This window comes from Pongo abelii, chromosome 7 (assembly GCF_028885655.2).
Source record: "Pongo abelii isolate AG06213 chromosome 7, NHGRI_mPonAbe1-v2.0_pri, whole genome shotgun sequence".
In the NCBI taxonomy this organism is placed as follows: Eukaryota; Metazoa; Chordata; class Mammalia; order Primates; family Hominidae; genus Pongo; species Pongo abelii.
In genome coordinates this window covers 129664686-129687729 of record NC_071992.2, presented here as the reverse complement: position 1 = coordinate 129687729, position 23044 = coordinate 129664686, and positions in this window count along the sequence as shown.

Below are 23044 nucleotides of genomic sequence, written 5' to 3'. Positions count from 1 at the left end.
ATAGCATTAGGAGATATACCTAATGCTAAATGACAAGTTAATGGGTGCAGCACACCAACATGGCACATGTATATGTATGTAACAAACCTGCACGTTGTGCACATGTACCCTAAAACTTAAAGTATAATAATAATAATAATAATAATAATAATAAAAGTTTTTTAAAAAAGTTTTAGAGCAGGAACTAAAGGAAGTAATATACACTTGGATGAGGGCCAGGCAGGCGACTTGAGATATTCAACTGCACAGTTTGACCTTTGAGTTGTGGTTGTATATGTTGGCATGCTTCTGGGCAGTTGTGTCCTTCTCCCCTGCATCTTCCCTTGAGGTGTGCTGTCCCCATGTCCAGTGGCCAGGCCCACCAGCACTTGCGAGGGGTGGCATGCACAGTGTGTTTATGGAAGTTGCACATGTGCTTACTTGAGATGTTTTTATTAGTAGAGAGTTTCTAGAGGAAAGTCATATACCTGTTGACTTCGGCCATTTTGCCTCTTAGTGTGCATGCTTGAGCCCACTCACTCAATTTTTGAGATTTCATTGGGAAGCTGCTTATCACCAGTTTCAGGTGTTTATTTATTGGGAGACTGCATTTTCCCTGGCACCAGCTGTGGCCAATTATTATGTTAGAGAGACAGTTTAACAACCACCTGAACAGAGATGGTTACCTAACATTCCTGGTGAAAGTGGAAGGCCTTCTTCTGCCCTGCTAATCTCTGAGTACCGGCTGCAACAATATTACTTCTATATTATTTTATTACAAATATTCCTGAGTAACTTTTCAAGATTGTATGTTTAATAGAATAAAAAATGAGGTGTGCTTTTGTGTATGTTTTACTCAATGTGAGCATATACTTTAAAAAATGAATTTAAGCCATTTATATGTATTTTTATAATACATTTATCTAAAATATTTTATGCTTTTTAAAAATAGAAGTTAGCTAATTTTCTTTTATTTTTCTTTTTGCTAACTTACTGTACTTTTAAAATAGAAATATGAACTATTTAACTTCCATCTCTAAGTAACTACCAATAACTGAAAGCATACTTTAATATATATTTTTCCACTCATAATTAGAAATAATTGATAAATTTTTAGTCTCCTCTCATCCCACATATGAAGTTATTGAGTTTTTCTTAACTCCTGAACATGATATAACCCCTTATTGTTATTTAGATGCGTTATAAAAGATTTTGTACCATTTTTAAAATTAAATTTGACATTTGCCTATACTCTTACAAACCCATTTATAAAAATGGTCACTTCTTTATATTGAAGGCTTTTGTTAATGCTTTGTATAATGCTTTTAAAAAGAGTCATTTTGTTGTTTCAGCTTTCCTTACTTGGGTTTATTAAACCCTTGTGTATAAAAAAATTGTCTTAATACATAAAACATGGATTAGCTATAGAGAAAATGTATTGATCATTAATATTTTTCTGTGAATTTTGTAAGCTTATTTTTTTCTGTCTGCTGTCATTTAATGTTGCACAAGAAAATCTAAGACTTTCTGAATTTTTCTTCCTTTGTAGATATAACCTGATTTTTTCTGGCTGGATACCTATTCTTGAAACTGATAAGTGGGTATGTGTAACTGTTAGATATATGTAATTTTCATTAACTTTGTGTGGTATGTGGTGAGTTTTTTGAATCTGTAGTCTCTTATTTTTTAGTCTGAAAAAGTATTTATTTTTTAATTGCATCCATGTATGCATTCACTTTGATTTTTTTATTCAGATCATCAGTTATCTGAAGTTTGTTTATTCATTCTTGTGCTTCCTTAGGTGTGGTCAGAAATGTAATACCTTTCTTCTCTTTGTCTTTTCTTTTTGTATTCTGTGAATGCATCATTATATTGGCCCTCTACCTCATTGTACTTGCTTCTTACTATTATTATTCTACTCCTTACTACTGTTATTGCTGTTCTGAACCCTGTGATGGCATTTGTTACTAGTTCCATAACATAGTTCTGTGTCATAGGCAGTTCTTCAGATTCTTAAGGCAGTACTCAATCATCTGGTTTTTCAACTGTAGTTTATTGAAAGTTATATTTTCTCAAATTTTACTGAAAATCACAAAATAAATATTTCTAAAATTCTGTACTGAATCTTATTTGAATTATTTTCAAGAGTTTGTTCTCCCTGTCCTCATTGTGTACTAGTTTCTCTCATCCTGGATCTCATTACAGTATTTTTTCATAAATCCTATTGTACACCAAAAATAAAATTCTAAGCCCTCCAGTTGACTGAATGGACACCCCTCTCAGCCAAGGGAATTCCAAAGAAACCTGAAAAAAGCAGTTTAGGCCATGACAAGAAGGAGGATTGAACTTGTCTCGTTTTACTTGACCCCTTTTAGAGTTTAGACACAACTGACCAGCATTAATATGAAAACAGAGATTTTAACACTGACAGAACAGATACCTTGTAGCAATAAGATGCCAACTACAACCGACTCTGGTATAATTTTACATGACCAATAACAGACTCTAAAGGAAATCAAAGTATTTTTTACCAAAATATATTTGTTTGACATATTTTGAAATGGCTCTGCAAAGCCATCTCTTGTGGGGAAATTTACATTATGTAGCAAATCCTCTTCCGTTTCCAGGTCTTTTCCTGATCCAAGAGAGATTTAACTAAAAATCTCTGTAAAAATTTAACATCAGATAGGAGACACCATCTATTCTTTCTGAAGCCTGCTACCTGCAGTATTCATCTACATACAAATAACTTTGGCTTCAGTCACCCACCACCTAATCTTGAACCCAGGCATTCCTTTCTGCTGACTTCAATTCTTTAGGCAAAGCTTAATTCTTCCAACAAATTACCACCAGAAAATCTTGGAAACCACCTATGATGTGGAAGGCTTCACTGTGAGATGTCCCACCTCTCTAGGCTGAACCAATGTATACCTTACATATATTGATGTATATCTTTGCCTATAACTTCTGACTCCCTAAAATTTATAAAATCAAGCTGTAACCCAACCACCTTAGACACATGTTCATAGGACCCCCTGAGGCTGTATCATGGGTTAAGATCCTCACATTTGGCTCAGAATAAACATCTTCAAATATTTTACAGAGTTTGATTTCTTTGGTCAACACTATGAAGCTTCTAAATTTTCTTTTTAATTTGTTTTATTTTTTATTTTGAAATATATGTGTGCAGTCATTTGACAACACTTTAAAGTGTCAAGGCCTTTTCTTTGGAAATGGCTTTTAAAATTGAATTCAAGCTTATTTTAGCTTATCTTTTAAAATAATCTACACCCATATTGCATCACCAACTCTTTTCAGTTTCAGTTGCAGAACGAGAACCTAAAGAACTCAAGAAGCATTTTAAATAGAGACTCAGTCTATACTTTTATAAATACACTCCAAATCATTTAAAGTTATCTTGCTCACACTTAATTTGACAGCAACTATTTTTTTATCAGCACGTTTTCATTTAGTCTTTCAAAATATTCTATTTAATATTTACCAGGATAACTGTTTTCACGACGTTATTTGAATGGTTGATATTGTATCTAGTTAACCTATACATTTATAATAAAAAAAACTCAATTAGAATAAACCAAGGGGAAAACCACAAGTAGGTTTCAAGAGACACAGATTTCAGAAAAAGGGGGTTCAGTGTTCAGAAGTTAAAAGTTAAGGTCTTGCTTATATAGGGAGAACACAAATTTAATGGAATTACAACATTTTCTATACAACACTGATTTGTGAGTTATAAAAATTTAATTATTTATAGTCTGTTTTATTTTCTCTTTACAATTTAAAAGATTACATTTAACATTCACTCTTAAGACAATGTGATAGCCATGAAGTCTTTATGTGAAAAAGGTAAGAGGGAAGTTCACCTGTAATAAAGATCAACAGTGAAGAGAGAAAAGGTCTTCCCTGGAACTCTTTAGTCATTTATAGCATTTTACAAACCAATGCAGTTAAAAAATAAAGCTCATCTATAATTAGAGAAACAAAATTACTGCTGCCTAGGGGAGAGGTGCCTAGGTTACAGCTGTCTGCCAGGTGACTCAGGCCTCATCACATTCCTTTAAGGCTCAAAATAACTTACAGGTTCAACAGCTTAGATTTTTATTTACTTATTTTCACACTTTGAGTAGATACTAGATAAAATATCATGCACCTTTCTTAACATGAAGCATAGCATGCGACTATGCAGAGTGGAGTAGAAGGCTATGTCTTTTAAAGTGAGTAACAAATCGGTAAAGTAGAGTTCATATTTAGCCAAAAAGAGATTGTTTAAAGCCCAAAAGGAATATCAAAAATAAAAATGCATAAGCAAAATACTGTATGCTGGCTGCTGAGACTTTTGTTAACATTGGAGAATCACTCAATTTGTTTTTTATACCTCAACACTGCCCTTGTTCTATAAACTTACAAGAAATAAAACGCAAAGAAAATTTATTCAGTTAATCAAGATATGCAAAACTCAAACTCACATTATTTTCTCATAAACGTTCTAACAAATATAATACTTATTTTCTGTCACAGGCAACCATTTTTTTTTAAATTGATTATTAGCTTATGAATATACCAACATTATGTTATCTCTTGATTTGACAATTTTTGGCAGTGAGGTCATTCATATTCCCAAAATACACCTCAACTTGAGGTCAGTCTCCAAAAAAGTATGTCAATTTTTACATAGAAAGATGTAAAAGAGATTTATTAACATAAAAGAAAGAATCAAAGAAGAAAGAAAGGAAAAACTTCTGGGACACTCTTTAACTTGAAAATATTCATCTCCTGGAAGATCATCTTTTGTCCTGATAGCTCCTAATTGGGTCAGGATCTCTGCTGACCAGATCGCCAGTGAAGCTGATACAAATTATTATTATTATTATTAACAAAAAAGCATTTAAATATTCTAAAAATACTCATAAGGGCAGACATCAAATGAATAAATGTCGATTCAAGAAAATCTTTGAATATTTGGTAAGAAATATGAGAAGCTGATATTTGAACCAATGCTGGTTTCTGCTTCCAAGCTCCAGACTACTTCAGTCAACAGTATAGGTGGGTGCCTCTCCACCCCAACCAGCTCCCTGCTAGAGGGCTTCTTTCCTAGGAAAAACAGAACTTTAGCATTTCTCATCCTCTCCCCCAGCCTACTATAGTTGAGTAGTCGGGGCTGTCTTCCTTTACGAAGCCTCCCTCACATGGAAGTTCTACCTTTGCCATAAACTGCTAAGAATACCAAGTTCCAGATAACCCTTCCCCTGGCTCTTGAGATGGTGGGGTTTTTTGTTTGTTTGTTTTGTTGTTGTTGTTTCTTTCTTTCTTTTCTTTTTCTTTCTTGCTTTTTTTTTGAGACAGAGTCTCGCTCTGTTGCCCAGGCTGGAGTGCAGTGGTGCGATCTCGGCTCACTGCAAGCTCGGCCTCCGGGGTTCACCCGTTCTCCTGCCTCAGCCTCCCGAGTAGCTGGGACTACAGGCGCCCACCACAACATCCGGCTATTTTTGTGTGTGTGTGTGTGTGTATTTTTAGTAGAGACGGGGTTTCTCCATGTTAGTCAGGATGGTCTCAATCTCCTGATCTCATGATCATACCAGCAGAGGCAAACTGAGGAAACCTCAGTCTGTTCTCCCACTTCACGGAGAGTTCAGCTTCTAGAATGGAGGTGTCTTTTAGAGGGAAATATAAGTAAAGTTTACAGCAGACTATTGGTTTTTACTGAGCTCCTGCGCTAGGTTCAACCGACCAAACTAAAATGGAATAATTCATGCTAAAATTCCATGTCACCAAACTGAGAAATCAGGAGAGTGAGACATCAAAGCCAATTTTAGCCAGCATGATAAGGAAGTCGTCTCTGCTTTAATCTTTACAAGGAAAGTACTTTGAAATAACCAATCTGCTTTTTGTTTTCTGTTTCTGCTTTCTCCAGTCCTTCTCTCTGTATAAAACAACCTCCTCTCCTCAGCTTATTTGAAACTCATTCTGTTTTACAAAATGAGATGTTGCCCAATTCTGGACTCACAAATGAAAATCAATTAAGATATTTAAGCTACACTTTTAATAATTTTGCTACTTGACAGAACTTTCCATTGATCCTACCCCCAGTTTGAGGACATTGACTCAGAGATTTTGCAGGAGGTGAGGGGAATATTAGAGAAACAAGCAATAAAACAGAGCCCAATCTCTTCCCGAAGGAACTGACTTCATTTTCAACAGAGCATGGAAAAGTTTAAACCTAAGAATACAAATAAAAATAATGGAGGCTGTAGTCAAGTGAATTTGGAGATTTGTGGATTTAATGAAGATACAGTTTAGATTTCTGGCCAGCTATTTGGTAGGGAAAAAGGAAGGGGATCGGGAAATAAGACATTTGGGAGAAGCCCTCCTAAGGTCAGAGCAAATTAACACTAACCTCAAAAACTGTTGTCTGAAGGAGCCACACAATGTGATTAGATTACTTTGTAGAGGAATTTATGCCCCAGAGCACTTTTATAAACAATAGTGCAATGTACCAGCAATTAGTGGAGTTTAACATCTCAGTATGGTCTGGAAAAGAGAATGGGAGACCTGCCAAAGCTACTGTTATCTCAGGGTGACTGTGGGTATACCCAAAGCTTCATTTCTCAGAGGAACAACTTCAAAGAGACTTAGCACTAAGTGTGTTTGTATGTGGGAGGGTTTATGGGGAGGAATAGATTCACTAATGCAGCTGGTCAATAAACAAATACAAAAGCAAGTAAAAATAACAAGCCTAAGAAAGGAGGGAACTAGTATCCAAAATCGTTAAAATATATTATTGAAAAAGTCCAGTTTTATTTGATTCCTATTCCTATTGTTTCCTATCTTTGATTCATATTCCTATTGTTTCCTATTGTTTTCCTATCTGGGCTTATTAAGCCATTTGTCCGGTGCCACCAAGGGAAGCAATAGGACTCGCTCATACACTCACTTTGCCTTTTGGTTGAGATCAGGTTTTGTGTTGGTTTTGAGTCTGTTTTGCCTGAATGCACTCCTCTTTGGGTTGTCTAAAATTTGTCTCCACTTGTTTGCGTATTTGTCTTATACCTTTTGATACCATTTGATATCATGTAAACTTAAAAATGGGAGGTATTGGGTCCATTCCTGCTGAGAGGCCTCTGGGAAGGAAAACTATTTTTTTTAGGAGTTCAATGGTTAAAGGTCAGCTTAATTAAAGCTAACACCTAAGATGTGTATATGTATGTGTGCATGTGTGCATGTTTATATTTAAAAGACCTTCATGATTTTGTTTTTATTTCTCTCCTAGAACCGTGTCTTTTTTAGCAAAAGTGTTTTTTCATCTGAGTTGACTGAATTCTGTTTTCTTCATTAATATCTATTACAACAGAAGCTATTCTAGGGTTTTTAAGGAAAAGCGTAAATTAGACACTTAGAAATGTCTTTGTTTAGAAAAAAAATTTAAGTGCACTGTAAAAGCATCACATGGTGTAGCTTCATAATAATTCTCCCTGTTTGAAAACCCAGGATTCAATATGGGCTCTGCTCAGAGCTCAAAGATCCAGTTAAAAGATAGGAAAAAAGAGGTCTTATGAATCTATAAAATGTACTTCTATTGGCATGCCTAATATGTCTGTGTATTTATGTCTTGGGTATACCATGTTTTACTACTGAAAATATATAAAAGAGTTGTAATTAATTGGCTCAAAAAAAAAATAATAGCGCACTGAATTATTTTAACAAAGAAAAGACAAGACTGGTCAAATGCTTTTTCAAGTTTATATGACTTAAATAAAATATTTGATAAATAAGCTAGCTTTAAAATTATTGGTAAAGTAATATTAAAAATGTCTTAAGAGTTGCCAGCATACATATTTTTTTGCATTTATTGATCAGTAATATCTCTGCCAAATACTGTAAGGTGTCAAAATTTGGCATGGAGGCTTCAGAGCTATAAGTCAGCCTAAACAGAATGAACCTTGCTTGTGTAATTTTATAATAAATGAAGTATTAATATTGGTTTAATGAAGATAGCTACATCTTGAATTATTTAGTAAAATACCCTAACTTCTAATCTTGGGGCCTTAGGCAGTCTATTCCACAAACACGAAGGAAGTTTGTTCTGGGAAAGGACAGTTATCATCTTTTTTTCAAAGCTAAACTATAAACTAAGTTAATCAACAAGAAAAATTCGTAGGTTAGAAGCAAGATGGAGTCAGGTCAGATCATTTTCAATGTCTCAGTTATAATTTTGCAATGGCAGTTTCATAACTTTAAATGATGACTGTTGCAGTTTTCATAAATGATCCAGGTAAATGATTAAAATAAAAAATTTGATAAATGTAATTGGATGAATACTCATAAACAAACTTGTCATAATTTAGAATCTAAAGTTATATTAAATTAAATAATAGATTTCTCATTATTTGGGTATTTTCCAATAAAAATATATTACAGGAAAATATTCCTTCTAAAAATTATGTCCTTTTTAAAGGATAACTAATTTTTGTCTAATTCAAAGATTATTTAAAGGTTATATATAAAATAAGGTTAAAGAAACCAGGAAATAAGAGAGATATAAAGAAAGCTATATAAATAAAGATAACTTTAAAGATTATTAGTAAAATTAAAATATCTTCAAAAATGTAAACATTTGGTCTAAATTATGCAGGTCAAATATTAAGTTTGCTAAATGCTTCAGGTCATAAACTGCTTCTTTGTCTTAAAAATTGTTCAATGTATTTTGGAGTGTTAAATTCTAGATAAGTCCTGGGACACATGGAGTTAGATGCTGCAATAAGTCAGACCTTATCTGCACTTCTGTATAGGTCCTAGGCTCCACACCTTGTACATAATTAAAATCCCAAACTTACCAAGGTTTTCACCAAAAGTAAAGGTTGCTTAGAGTTAACAGTGTAACATGTATTTAAGACTATTGGAGAAACAGTTTACCTGCAAGGTGTATAAGGAAAGTAAAACATGTTTTTGTTAAAAAGATTATAAGGAGGTATGAGAATGTGGATTTTTGCATAGATTAAAAAGTTAAAGGATTGTTTTAAGTTGGATAAAATAAAGATGACGGGTTAAGCAAGTTGTGGGAGGTTAATTGTAAAGGAAATTATGTGTGTAAACATATTGGCTAAAGTTAAAGGGGTATCATCCAGTTTTTCTGTAAATTAAGTATTAAAGTAAAAGCACAATGGTTTTCTCTTAGAGAACTAACCTACTCTTTTACAAAAATTGAAAAGGGTTATAAAAGATCTATAAAAATCTTTATGGTCAAACATTAAAATTATGTAAATATGTCTATAAGATTTTACTAAGAATTGGGTTTAACATTAATAGTATACTAATGTAAAAGTGAAATTTGGCTTATTTGGTATAAAAATTATACAGAAAGCATTGTCAAATATAAAATGGCATTTGGCTTTCTTTGGGCTATATTTATATAAATATGTTATTGATATGTGTTCCAAAGTTATGGAAGACTTCTATAATTCTGATATATCTTAGTGTACGCTATCAGTAATAATTATAATTGTTGTGTTAAATTATTGTGTGCCACAAAGGTACAGATTTCCTTGTCAATTTTGTGTTTAACTATGGCTACTTTAAATTTTTTGTCATCCATAAACAACTGTTGTCTTGTTTTGTTCCTCTTTAAAAGGTGGTTTTATAATCAGCTATAAAGCTCTAATGGGCGCTGTTGAATGCATGTTTCTGAAAACTTTGGAGATTGTGACATCAAAATAGAGGGAAAATGTTCAGAACTCTTGAAAAGCTAAAATGTTCATTAATATCAAGCAGGACAGGAATTAACTGCATGAACTGAGCTAATAGGAGACTGAAGGGATCTTTTTGACTTTTTGCTTAAAAATATTGCTAATCCTTTGTTTTTCATTTCAGAGTCAAGGAAATTCTTCTTTTGAGTTATTAACAGCAATTAACAATTAAGTAACGAATACTCCTATGAACAAAATTTGGAGCAAATGTTTTCTCTCTACCTGATTCTCCATCCAGAATTTGGAAACTATTTGTGAGCATTCTTAAATTATGGCAATACAGTTATTTGCAAAAGTGCAATAAGAATCTCGTTTTTTGTTTGTTTGTTTTTTAACAGGACAAAATTGGAAAAGTCAGTTATTTTACCAAGGCTTTGAATGGAATGGTGCACTTTCATTTAAGGAATTGAACTTGATTTATGGAGCCAATAAATCCCCCTTGGAAAACTGGCCTCATATTTTGTGTACACAGTCCCTGTACAGGGTTTCTAATCTGCAGTAAGTAAAGAATGTCACTTTCTGACAGGCCTGAAACCCCAAGTTATCTTGGGACCTCAAGAGGAGAGGAACTTGCCCAATTCCTAGGTATTTGATGGTACAATCCGTGGCTGGGCTTGGCTTTAAAAGGTCTTATCTCAGATTCCTTCTATGGAACAAAGTTCCATCAAAGCCAATTGAAAAGGCCTATGTGAAAAATAATTATTCTTGCTGCACTGTATACAAATAATTAGGTCAAGTATAATAAAGCAAACCAGTACTACCATGATTTGTCTTTTAACAAAAATGGGGAACTGGAGAGAGAAAAATTATGTTTCAAAAACTATAGTACACCTGTTGTTAAATTCTAGTCTTGCCTGATTTTTTCAATTTTTATTATTTTCTGCTGTTTGGATTAATTTTCAAAATAATGTTTTTCAATTTTTTCCTTTTTCTTTTCCTATTTCCCCATTTTTCCTAATTGGAAATGACAAAAACCTAAGCTGTGCTTTCTTAAAGCCCTGCAAACCGAAGACTAGACAACTTAAATTTCAGAAGAAAACCACAGCAACCTATTTATATGTGTTGCTGTTGCCTACTATTATGTTTCAGCAGGCGCTGCCTCTAAGCCCCTGAAACAGAGAGTGCTAACAGGAACAAATTGACCTCTTCCAGTCCAGTGCTGTCTTTGGTGCCCCATAACGACAACCCCCTCTCAGCAGGAAGTAGCCAGAAAGGTAACGATGCCCCGTCTCCCTTTGTACAAGCATAATAGAAATCATGCACAAATTGACAGTGGGGATTGTGGCGGGCCAGGCCTCACTAACAACTGTTTCAGTACTGAGTAGTTACATTAAATATTAAAAGCCAGTGCCCTGATACAAAGGCTGGAATGTAACAAAAGCTCATCAAGAGTTTTGCTTAGGCCTCTCCTGGGCCTTAGAGCATGACAAAATAATGAAGAAATTCTTTACAGGACCTATTTAGGATTAAACTGTGGATCTGAAGAAATTCACCAGACCTCCACAAACAAGTTTATTGGGGGTCTGAAGGAACTCCTCAAGCCTCCGTGATTTAACAAGAGATAAGATGAGGGTATTCATCCAAGTACCTGGACCTATTTAGATTAAGTACATTTCCTGAGGCCCCAGAGGAAGGTCTTCAGGACTCATACCTTAGTTAGAGATCAAAAAAAGTTAATCACTTATGTCATTAGATGAATGCACACTTACACATAGATATATATCTTAGAAGGTATATAAGCTCTAGAAAACTTTGTAATTTTGAGTTAGTCTGGCAATAATTTCCAGGCCTTCCTCCTGTAACTGGTTACAGAAATAAAAACTCTCTTCCTCCCCAGTTCATCTGCATCTCGTTATTGGGTGGTGAGAAATAGCTGCCTGACCCTCAGTTTGGTCTGGGAACATGGCCATTTTTACAGTGTTGATTTTTCCTATCCATGAGGATAGAATGTTTTTCCATTTGTTTGTGTCCTCTCTTATTTTGTTGATCAGTGGTTTGTAGTTCTCCTTGAAAAGGTCTTTCATATCTCTTAATAGCTATATTTCTAGGTATTTTATTTTTTTATACTGATTGTGAATGGGAGTTTATTCATGATTTGGCTCTCTGCTTGTCTATCATTGGTGTAAAGGAATGCTTGTGATTTCTGCACATTGATTTTTATATCCTGATACTTTGCTGAAGTTACTTATCAGTTTAAGGAGTTTTGGGGCTGAGATGATGGGGTTTTCTTAATATAAAATCATGTCATGAGACAATTTGACTTCCTCTCTTCCTATTTGAATACACTTTATTTCTTTCTCTTGCCTTATTGCCCTTGCCAGAACTTCCAATACTATGTTGAATAAGAGTAGTGAGAGAGAGCATCCTTGTCTTGTATTGGTTTTCAAAGGGAATGCTTCCAGCTTTTTCCCATTCAGTTTGATATTGGCTGTGGGTTTTTTGTAAATAGCTCTTATTATTTTGAGGTATGTTCCATCAATACCTAGTTTATTGAGAATTTTTAACATGAAGGGATGCTGAATTTTATCAAAGGCCTTTTCTTCATCTATTGAGATAATCATGTGGTTTTTGTCATTGGTTCTGTTTATGTGATGGATTATGTTTATTGATTTGCGTATGTTAAACCAGCCTTGCATCTCAGGGATGAAGCTGACTTGATTATGGTGGATAAGTTTTTTGATGTGCTGCTGGATTCGGTTTGCCAGTATTTTATTGAGGATACTTGCATGGATGTTCATCAGGGATATTGGCCTGAAGTTTTCTTTATTTGTTGTGTCTCTTCCCAGTTTTGGTATCAGAATGATGCTTGCTTCATAAAATAAATTAGGGAGGAATCCCTTATTTTCAATTGTTTGGAATAGTTTCAGAAGGAATGGTACCAGCTCCTCTTTGTACCTCTGGTAGAATTTGACTGTGAATCCATCTGGTCCTGGGCTTTTTTTGATTGGTAGGCTATTAATTACTGCCTCAATTTCAGAACTTGTTACCGGTCTATTCAGGGATTCAACTTCTTCCTGGTTGACTCTTGGGATGGGTATATGTGTCCAGGAATTTATCTATTTCTTCTAAATTTTGTACATTATTTGCATAGAGACGTTTATAGTATTCTCTGATTGGAGTTTGTATTTCTGTGGGGTCAGTGGTGATATCCCAATTATTATTTTTTAGTGTGTCTATTTGATTCTTTTCTCTTTTCTATTAGTCTAGCCAGCAGTGTATTTATTTTGTTAATTTTTTCAAAAAAACAGCTCCTGGATTCATTGACTTTTTGGAGTTTTTTTTGGTCTCTATAGCCAAGACAATCCTAAGCAAAAAGAATAAAGCTGGAGGCATCATGCTACCTGACTTCAAACTATACTACAAGGCTACAGTAACCAAAACAGCATGGTACTGATACCAAAACAGACATGTAGACCAATGAAACAGAACAGGGACTTCAGAAATAACATCACACATCTACAACCATCTGATCTTCAACAAACCTGACAAAAACAAGTAATGGAAAAATGATCTCTTATTCAATAAATGGTGCTGGGAAAATGGGCTAGCTATATGCAGAAAACTGAAACTGGACCCCTTCCTTACACTTTATACAAAAAGTAATTCAAGATGGATTAAAGACTTACATGTAAAAGCCCAAACCCTAAAAACCCTAGAAGAAAAGCAAGGCAATAACATTCAGGACATAGGCATGGACAAAGACTTCATGATGAAAATGGCAAAAGAAATTGCAACAAAAGCCAAAATTGACAAATGGGATCTAATTAAACTAAAGAGCTTCTGCACAGCAGAAGAAACTGTCATTAGTGTGAACAGTTAACCTACAGAATGGAAGAAAATTTTTGCAACCTGCCCATCTGGCAAAGGTCTAATATCCAGAATTTACAAGGAACTTAAACAAATTTACAAGAAAAAACAAATCCATCAAAAAGTGGGCAAAGGACATGAACAGACACTTCTCAAAAGAAGACATTTATGCAGCCAACAAACGTGAAAAAAAGCTCAATATCACTGATTATTAGAGAACTGCAAATCAATACCACAATGAGATACCATCTCACGCCAGTCAGAATGATGATTACTAAAAAGTTAACAAACAATAGATGCTGGAGAGACTGTGGAGAAATGGGAATGCTTTTACACTGTTGGTGGGAATGTAAATTAGTTCAACCATTGTGGAAGTCAGTATGGCAATTCAGCAAGGATCTAGAATCAAAAATACCAGTTTACCTAGCATTCCCATTACTTGGTATATACGAAAAGAAATATACATTATTCTACTATAAAGACACATGCACATGTATGTTTACTGCAGCACTATTTACAGTAACAGAGTCATGGAACCAACCCAAGTGCCTATCAATGATAAACTGGATAAAGAAAATGTGGTACATATACACCATGGAATACTATGCAGCCATAAAAAGGAATAAGATCATGTCCTTTGCAGGGACATCACTGAAGCTGGAAGCCATCATCCTCAGCACACTAGCATAGGAACAGAAAACCAATCACTGTATGTTCTCACTCATAAGTGGGAGTTGAACAATGAGAACACATGGACACAGGGAGGGGAATACTGGACACCAGGTCCTGTTGGAGTTGGGGGCAAGGGGAGGGAACTTAGAGGATAGGTCAATAGGTGCAGCAAGTCACCATGGCACAGGTACACCTATAAAACAATCTTGCAAGTTCTGCACATGTATCCCAGGACTTAAAGTAAATTTTTTTAAAAGTCTAGTTTTCAATAAAAAAGTACTAGATATGCAAAGAAACAGGAAAATATGATCCATAACTGGAATTAAAGCAAGCAACAAAAATGCCTTTGAGATTTCCCAGATTCCAGATTTAACAGGAAAATATTATAAAGTAGCTGCCTTAAATATATTTACAAATCTAAAGGAAAGCTAGATTAAAGAAGTAAAGAAAGGTATAGTGTCAGTGTTGGATCAAATAGAGAATATCAATAAAAGATTTTTTTAATTGTAAAATAACCAAATGGAAATTATAGAGTTGAAAAGTACAATCATTCAAATAAAAAAATTTACTAGAGAGGACCTACAATACATTTAAATGGGCATAAGAAAACATGAATGAACTTGATGATTGATAGAAATTATGCAAGCCAAAGAAGGGTGTTAACGAAATACCATGAAATGTGTGGAGGCAAAAAGGATAACTTTATTTTCTGAAAGTAAGCTGTAGACTGGGGAGACAGAGCTTCTCTGTAAAATGAAATTAGTGTTCAGAATGAAACAAAAGTGGATTTCCCAGAAAAATGGGAACGTTTGTGGTTTGACTTACATAGAAAAGGTTCCTGCCCATGTTCTCAATCAGTTTTTTATGCTAATGAAGGATTCAAAATTGTTTAGTTCTGATTGGTTGATTCAGCTGAACCTGGATTGATCAAGACAGCAGCATCCTGACTGAGTGACCTTCAAGCCTAAAGTCGCAAGTTCCTTCTGATTAGGGATTTCCAGAGGTCACTTTAGGAATTTCTAGTCTTTAGTTACAACACCCTTCTTTGGCTTGCATAATTTCTATCAATCATCAAGTTCATTCAAGTCCATGCTATGCAAGCAGGACATCTGTCAATGGCTGTTTTTCTCTGAGAACGTAGGGTATATGTCTGCCCTCACATCCCTCTGTGACGACCTAGTTCTGCTTTTAAATTTGGATCAAATCTGTAGTCACAGAGTTCATCTTGTCTGGAGAGTTTAGTGTCTTATTTTACAGTTTTGTTTTATAACAGAAAAAGAAAAAAATTACAAAAATGGACATTCATGGCTGGTATTTAAAATGGCTTTCTTCCACTTCCTACTTTGTATAGCTTTTACCTTCAGCAAGAACCTTAGCTGGCCATGGCTCTTTACCAGGTAGAATGATCTAAACCTTTATTCCTGAAAAGTCTAGACCATTAGTAGTGCTGCCTGGATTGGGTTGCTATAGTTTTCCATTGATCTTCATTACACTTCATGATAATTCCAAGACGTGTTCTAAGCAATCTCCTTTATTCTAGTCATACTCTGTTTTATCTTCATTGTGGATTACCAGCCAAATTTTTCCTTGATAATCAAGATCAATCTCACCAAACAACACAATAACTCCACTCTTTGCCTGTTTATTCAGAGTCCTGAGGAGCCCAAAATGTGACTCTTAACTTCTAATTCAATGAAATCATTGTATCTCTTGGTGAAAGAATGCGTCTTCTTGGAATAAAGACCTCTAAGTCATCAGAGCATAAGGTCATGGGAACAGAAAGCAAAATTTTGCTAGTGTGTCTCTCGGCGTAAAATAGTGAGTACTGCCATTCCCATTTTTACAGCATGAGTCCTGAACCTATAAATCCTGGCTAAGGAAGAACAGAACCAATAATAGACATTGATCATCTGAAGAATTGTGGCACAACCTTGTAAGGTATGGCCACCTAGATGGCACTGTAATTGAGTTCTCAGAAGGCCATTTCAACATTCTATCAATCTAGCTGCTTCAGCATGCCAAGAATCATGGTAAAACCAGTGGTTTCCATAAGTATGGGCCTACTCCCTCACTTATTTTCTCTGAACTGAGTTCCCTGATGAAATGCAATGCTGTGTGGAATACCATAATGCCAGATAAGATATTCTGTCAGTCTATAGATGATAGTTTTGGCAGAAGCACAGCACGCAGGGACGGCAAATTGATATCCAGAATAAGTATCTATTCATATAAAAACAAATGTTAAGCCTTCCATAATAAAAAGAAATGGTTCAATGTAATCAATCTGCCACCAGATTGTGACTAATTACTTGGTAACTAATTACTTCAGAGCATAGTGTTATATCAGGCACTCTGTTTTATTCTTTGGTTCTGGCAAATTGGGCATTCAGTAATGGCTGTGGCCAGGCTGGCCTTGGTAATTAGAAGTCCATGTTGTTGTATCTATGAATAACCCCATACTTTCCTACTAAGGAAATGCCTACTAAGGCATTTTGCTCATGAGCTTATTCGGCACCGACAGCAGAGTTTGAAGGAAAAGGTGGACTGGTATCCACAGAATGGGTCATCCTGTCTACTAGTGTATTAATATCTTCCACTCAAAAACTTTGGTGAGCATTCACATGGGACACACATATCTTCATGATTCTTTTTCTCACTCAGAGGTCTAACTATATACCTCTTCCTTAAATTTTCTGGTCACCAATTTCAATCATGTCCCTTTGAAATATCTTAACATCTAGTCCAACTGCTGTCCAGTCCACAGATTGATATTATTGTTCATCTGGCCATTTCTTGTTTGAAGGAAAGTGAACAACCAAATGCACTGCTCAAAATTCAACCTTCTGAAAGCATTTCTCTTCACCACCATCCTTCAGGAATGTTGCACAGAAAGTCTCTAGTTCTACAGCTGTCCACTTTCAGATGGTGCTTGCATAGTGTGCAGAACAATCTGTAAACTAGGCCTGAGCCTTCTCTTTCTCTTTGAGCATATCATAGGGAACTCTGCACAAGTGCATACCTGCAAGCTGGGAGAGAAAAGGCAATGTAGCAGAAGTGGGAATCATGAGCATCTGGGCCACTTCTTCATGTAACTTACTTATGCCTTTAGCACCTGCTTGAGCCCTGTCACGTATGTACCATTTCCACTTAATAATGCAGTGCCGCTGTGCATGCCCAACTTTAAGACTTGCTGAGTCAGATAATAACAATTATGATGGGAAGCTTAGGCCATGTCATAACTTTGTGACCCTTGGTTAAATGTTCAGTATCTACTAAGGCCTAGTAGCAGACCAAGAGCTGTTTATCAAAAGGAGAGTAGTCATCTACAGGAAATGGAAGCGCTTTGCTCCAAAATCCTAAAGTACTGCTCTATGAGTCACCTATAGATGACTGTGAAAAGCTCTAAAGAGCATCCCTAACTGCCATTGGCACTATAAGGACCATGGTTGGCTGGCTTGTATTGCCCAAGCAGTGAAGCAACCTGGAATCTGTTGCAGAGATTTCTTCTGTTTGGGGTCTGGCTCAAATCTTTCCATATCATTCAGTTAATGGGCCAGAGTAGCACACCCAAATGAGGAATGTGTAGCCTTCAAAATCCAAAGAGGCTCTTTGGGTGCTGCTCTCTTTTTTTATTGTAGAAGAGGCCAAATGCAACAACTTATCCTTCACCTTGGAAGAACCCTAGAAATTTCACTGAGGTAGAAGTCCCTCAAATTTTAGTTGATATTATTTCCCACCTTCTGACACGCAAATGCTTTACCATTAAGTCTATAGTTACTAAATTTTTTATTAGTCGCTACTTGTCAGTAACTAGTCCAATAAATCTAGTAGTTACTCTTACTCATCAATCAACTTACAATCAACATAATGTCATCAGTGTCCAATAAGTGTAACTAGTCCAATAAGTCTAGTAGCTACTCTTACTCATCAGTCAACTTGGAATCAACATAATGACATCAGTGTAACGAACCAGTATAACATCTTGTAGAAGAGGAAGGCAATCAAGATCCCTGCAAATTAAATTAAAAATAGGCTAAAGAATTTATATACCCCTGAGATAGGTCAGTAAAGGTGTATTGTTGGTAATCTATACTGAAGGTATTGAGAAAAAAAGCATTTGCCACATAAATATTTGCATACCAGGTCTCACAAGATGCATTTATTTGATCAAGCAATGAAGCCATATCTGGTACAGCAGCTGCAATTTGACTCATGACTTGGTTAAGCTTATGATAATCCACTGTCATTCTCCAAGATCCATCTGTCTTCTGAACAGGTCAAATAGATGAGTTGATGGGCATTGATTGGGAATTACCACTCCTGCATTTTTCACATCCTTGATGGTAGCACTAATCTCTGCAATTCCAGCTAAGAATTGTGGTGTTGCATTCAGTTTACTATTTTCCTAGATAGAGGTATTTTCAGTGACTCCCACTTGACCTTTCCCACCTAATAAGCCTCATTCCACAGGTCAGAGAAACCATCTGGGGATTCTGCCATCTGTTAAGCATATGTTTTCTAGTTAACATTCCAGAACCGGGAAGTAAACACAGGATGGGTTTATGGACCTACTGGGCCCATGGGGAGATATACCTGAGCTAAAACCCCATTCATCACCTGGCCACCATAATCCTTTCTCTGACTGATGTACCATAGTGATAAATTTTGGGTTTCCTGGAATTTGTGTCAGGTAAGAGCCTGTGTTCAGTGGTCTCTGAAAGTTCTGATGTTTTTCCTTTTTTCTAGGGCACAGTTACCCTGGTAAAATGCCATAAATCTCTTTTGAGAAAGGCTGGAAAAATATTAATGACGTTCACTTTTTGGCACTGTACTGAGAAATTTCCTGAAGGAGACCCAAGCTTTTTTTTCATTCAAAGATTTCTGGGCCTGCATATTGGCTCTAGGCTGGGAATTGATTGAAGGACTGTTACTCTTCTTTTTTATGATACATGTAAGGTGCTTCTTCACTTGACATAGGCCTTGTCTGCTTATACATATCAAGGAGCAATTTAGGCTTTCTATCTATTTCACTTATAGGAGCTTCATAATCAACCAGCCAACAGTATACGTCTACACAACTCAGACTATTTTGATTGCCATTTTGACTCTGCTGTTCATTACAGCTACCACTTCCACCTTACCTTTGGTAGTTGAGTGTTGCTACTGAGCTCCTGCCACCCTGGAATCAATTTACTTCCTTTGCATTTAAGTTTCCCAGTGCAGTGACTGTACTTTGCACTCAAAAGTATAGCCTACAGAGAAGAGCAATCACAGGGCTCCTTGCCCAAATATGTTTTCTACAGTATTGTCTTCCGTACCCTCCCAGAGTGAGTAAACTTCATTGATGAATCCATTCTTACATTCCAGTCACCCTAAGTTTTTTAGTACTTTCATCTAAATTAAACCAAAGTAGAAACAGGACCAATAGAATATAGCTAGACAGAAAGATAGATATATAGAGATAGAGATAAAAATGTATTTATTATAAGAAATTATTACTCAATCATGAAAGCTGAGAAGTCCTATGAACTGCTGTTGGCAAGAGAGGGACCTAGGAGAGCAGATGGCTTAGTTCCAGTTGGAGTCTGAAGACCTTAGTAGCAGGAGAGCTTATAGTGTAAGTTTCAGTCTGAGAATGAGTCCAAAGACAGGAGAAGACAAATGTTCCAGCTTGAAGACAGACAGAAAGAAAAGTGAATTCTGTTACTCAGCATATTTGTTCTATTCAAATCTTCAAGGGGTTGGTGAGGCCCAATCACACTGGGGGAGATCACAACCTGCTAAACTCAATATATTGATTCAAGTGTTAGTCATATCTAAAAACACCCTCACAGACACATTCAGTATACTGTTTAATCAAATATCTAGGTACCATGTGGCCCAGTCAAGTTGACAAATAAAATCAGTAATCACATGAAGTTTAAATGCTACATTTGAAAATATTTAATACAAAAGAAAACAGTAGAGGAGAAATAGAAAAACAAAACAGACATGAGACATATGAAAAAAATTAAAGTAGAAGAGATATATTCAACTATATTAACTATAACATTAATTGAGTATGAATTACATAATCAAATAAAAAGGCAGACGTTTTCAGACTGGATTTTTAAAAATTATCCAGTTGTATATTGTCTATAAGAGAGACACTTTAGATTCAAAATCACAAATAGATTGAAAGTAAAAAGATGAAAAATGATAAAACATGCTAATCGCAACCACAAGAAAGCTACTAATATCAGGTAAAATACACTTTACAATAAAAAAAGTTAAATGAAAATCCAAACCATAGTAAGATATCATTTTGCACTCACTAGGATAAATCAAATTTTAAAAATTAGATAACAACAGCTGTTGACATAATAATGTGGAAAAGCTAGAACCATCATACTCTGTTGTTGAGAATGCCAAATGGCTTTGCTACTTTGTAAGAGTCTGAAATTTCCTCAAAAGATTAAAGATAAAGCTACAATACAACCCAGTAATTCCACTCCTACTTATATACCCAAGAGAAATGAAAATATACATTTACAAAGACAAATGCATAGGAATGTTCATAACGTTATTATTAATAATATAAAAAAGGTTGAAACAATCCAAATGTCCATCAAGAGATGAAATGATAAAATAAACTGTCTGTATTCATACAATCTAACATAGTTCAGCCACAAAAGAAATGGAATACTAATGAATACTACAACATGAATTAACCTTGAAAATATTATGCTAAATGAAAGAAGCCAGTCACAAAGAATCATGTACTATGTGATTTCAATTTACACAAAGTCAAGAATAGAAAAAAAATCTATAGAGAGTAGAATGGAGATAAATAGTTGCTTAGGGCTGGGGTGAGTTAGGGCAGGGGAAGTGCTAATAGGTAAAGTTACACAGGATTTCTTCTTGAGATGAAAATGTTCTAAAATTGACTGTGGTATTGGTTGTATACATGCTTGAATATAACAAAAATCATTGAATTGCACATTTTAAATGGATAAATTGTATGGTATGTGACTTATGTTAATATATCTGTGAAAACCTCCAAGTCCTCTTTATTATTTACATTAATGAGATAAAATATACTAATAAAATATTGAACACCTTTGTAGTACAAATATTATTTCTAAAGACAAAATCCAAAAAGGCATTTTAATAGTATTCATTTTCATATATGGTCTTATGCTTGCATTTTTCTTCCTTCATTCCTGCAACAACAACAACAAAGAAGTTAATTTTTATTATTCTCTAAATAGTTTTAATGTCACTTCATCTGACTCTTCCAGGCAATGTAATCACTAATGTGATCAGTATTCTTATAACACTGTGTTTATTCATAATTACAAGCATTATGCTTGGTCATAATAGTCTGTTACCATGGCAGTATTCTCTAGTAAACCATGAAATTTTTAAGAATAGATCTTTAGTCACTATTTAAAAAAATTATTTAGCATTCAACACAGTATATGATGCATAATAAAAATGAAGAAACACACTGGTTGGAAACAACACTTCTCTTTCCATATTTATACGCTTTACATTAAGAGGTGAATTTCACTTTTGTGCAACATTCATTTCACAGCACCAAGGAAAGAATAGCAATACATGAGATGAGACCACTGTTTTTTTTTAAATTTTTTTAATTGTCATAATTTCGCTGTATGACCAAAGACAAAGTATCTGCCATACAAATTTTAGTGGAAATACTCTGCTTCTAGGTTATCTAAAAAACTATGAATATACACTGATAATAGCGTATAGGAATAATAGGCTAATACAATTTACTGTGTATTAATTCTACTTAATAATTAGGGGAAACACTTTACTTATTTGAAAAATCAACTGTAATTTTAACAAAAAAGTACTGTTTTGTCTTATAAATACATATAACAGAAGAACATGTATTTTCATATTTGTATTTTCATTTATTTAAGAGATCTATACATTTGGGTTCTATGGTTATTCTCATTATGTTGAAAGATTTAATAATGTCAATGTTAAAAAAGACATTTTGAGAATTGACATGTTTAGAAAATAAGAATATTCCTTCAAATGGCACCAGTATTAGATAAATATTTGCATGTATTTAAAGATAAACTTAAAAAACTACATCTAAGAAGAGAGGTAGAGTAAGATGGTGGCATAGAACCCTCCATCAGTCATCTCCCTGCAGGACCATCAAATTGAACATCTATGCACTCAAGACAACCCCTTGTAAGAGATACAGACATCCAGGTAAGAGGTCACAATACCTTGTTTTAGCATAGTAATTACTGAAGAAAAGATGTATTAAAGAATATAAGAATAACTGCCTTGCATTGCCCTAGTGCCAGTGTGGTATGGAGAGAATCTTTCTGCTTGGGAGACAGAAGGATGTGTAAGAACTTGCATTGGAAATTAGTACTGGCCTTGCTACACTAAAACTCAACACCAGGAAGAACTCCATGGCTCCAGTTTCCAAGCCAGTGCCCACAGAAAAAGTATTTAGACTCTTCACAGGCCAGAAGAGGATCTGCTGGCCCAGTGGGAGCTGTATTCATGGCATGCTTCGCTACTGGTTGACTGAAGTGACTCTGGGCCCCAAATAAGTTTTAGTGGCAGGTAGGCCATAGTAACCACAGTTTTTGGGTGGGTCCTGAAATTGGACCTGGAAGACCTTACATTGGCCTGGAAGACCTTAAGCTTTGAGTACAACACAGTATGACATCAGCTGTGGTAGCCATGGGGGTGCATGTTTCGACCTTCCTCCAACTCCAGGTAGCAGATTATGGAGAGAGACCTCTTTTGCTTGGGGGAAGAAAAGGAAAGTGTGCAAGACACTTTGCCTTGGGACC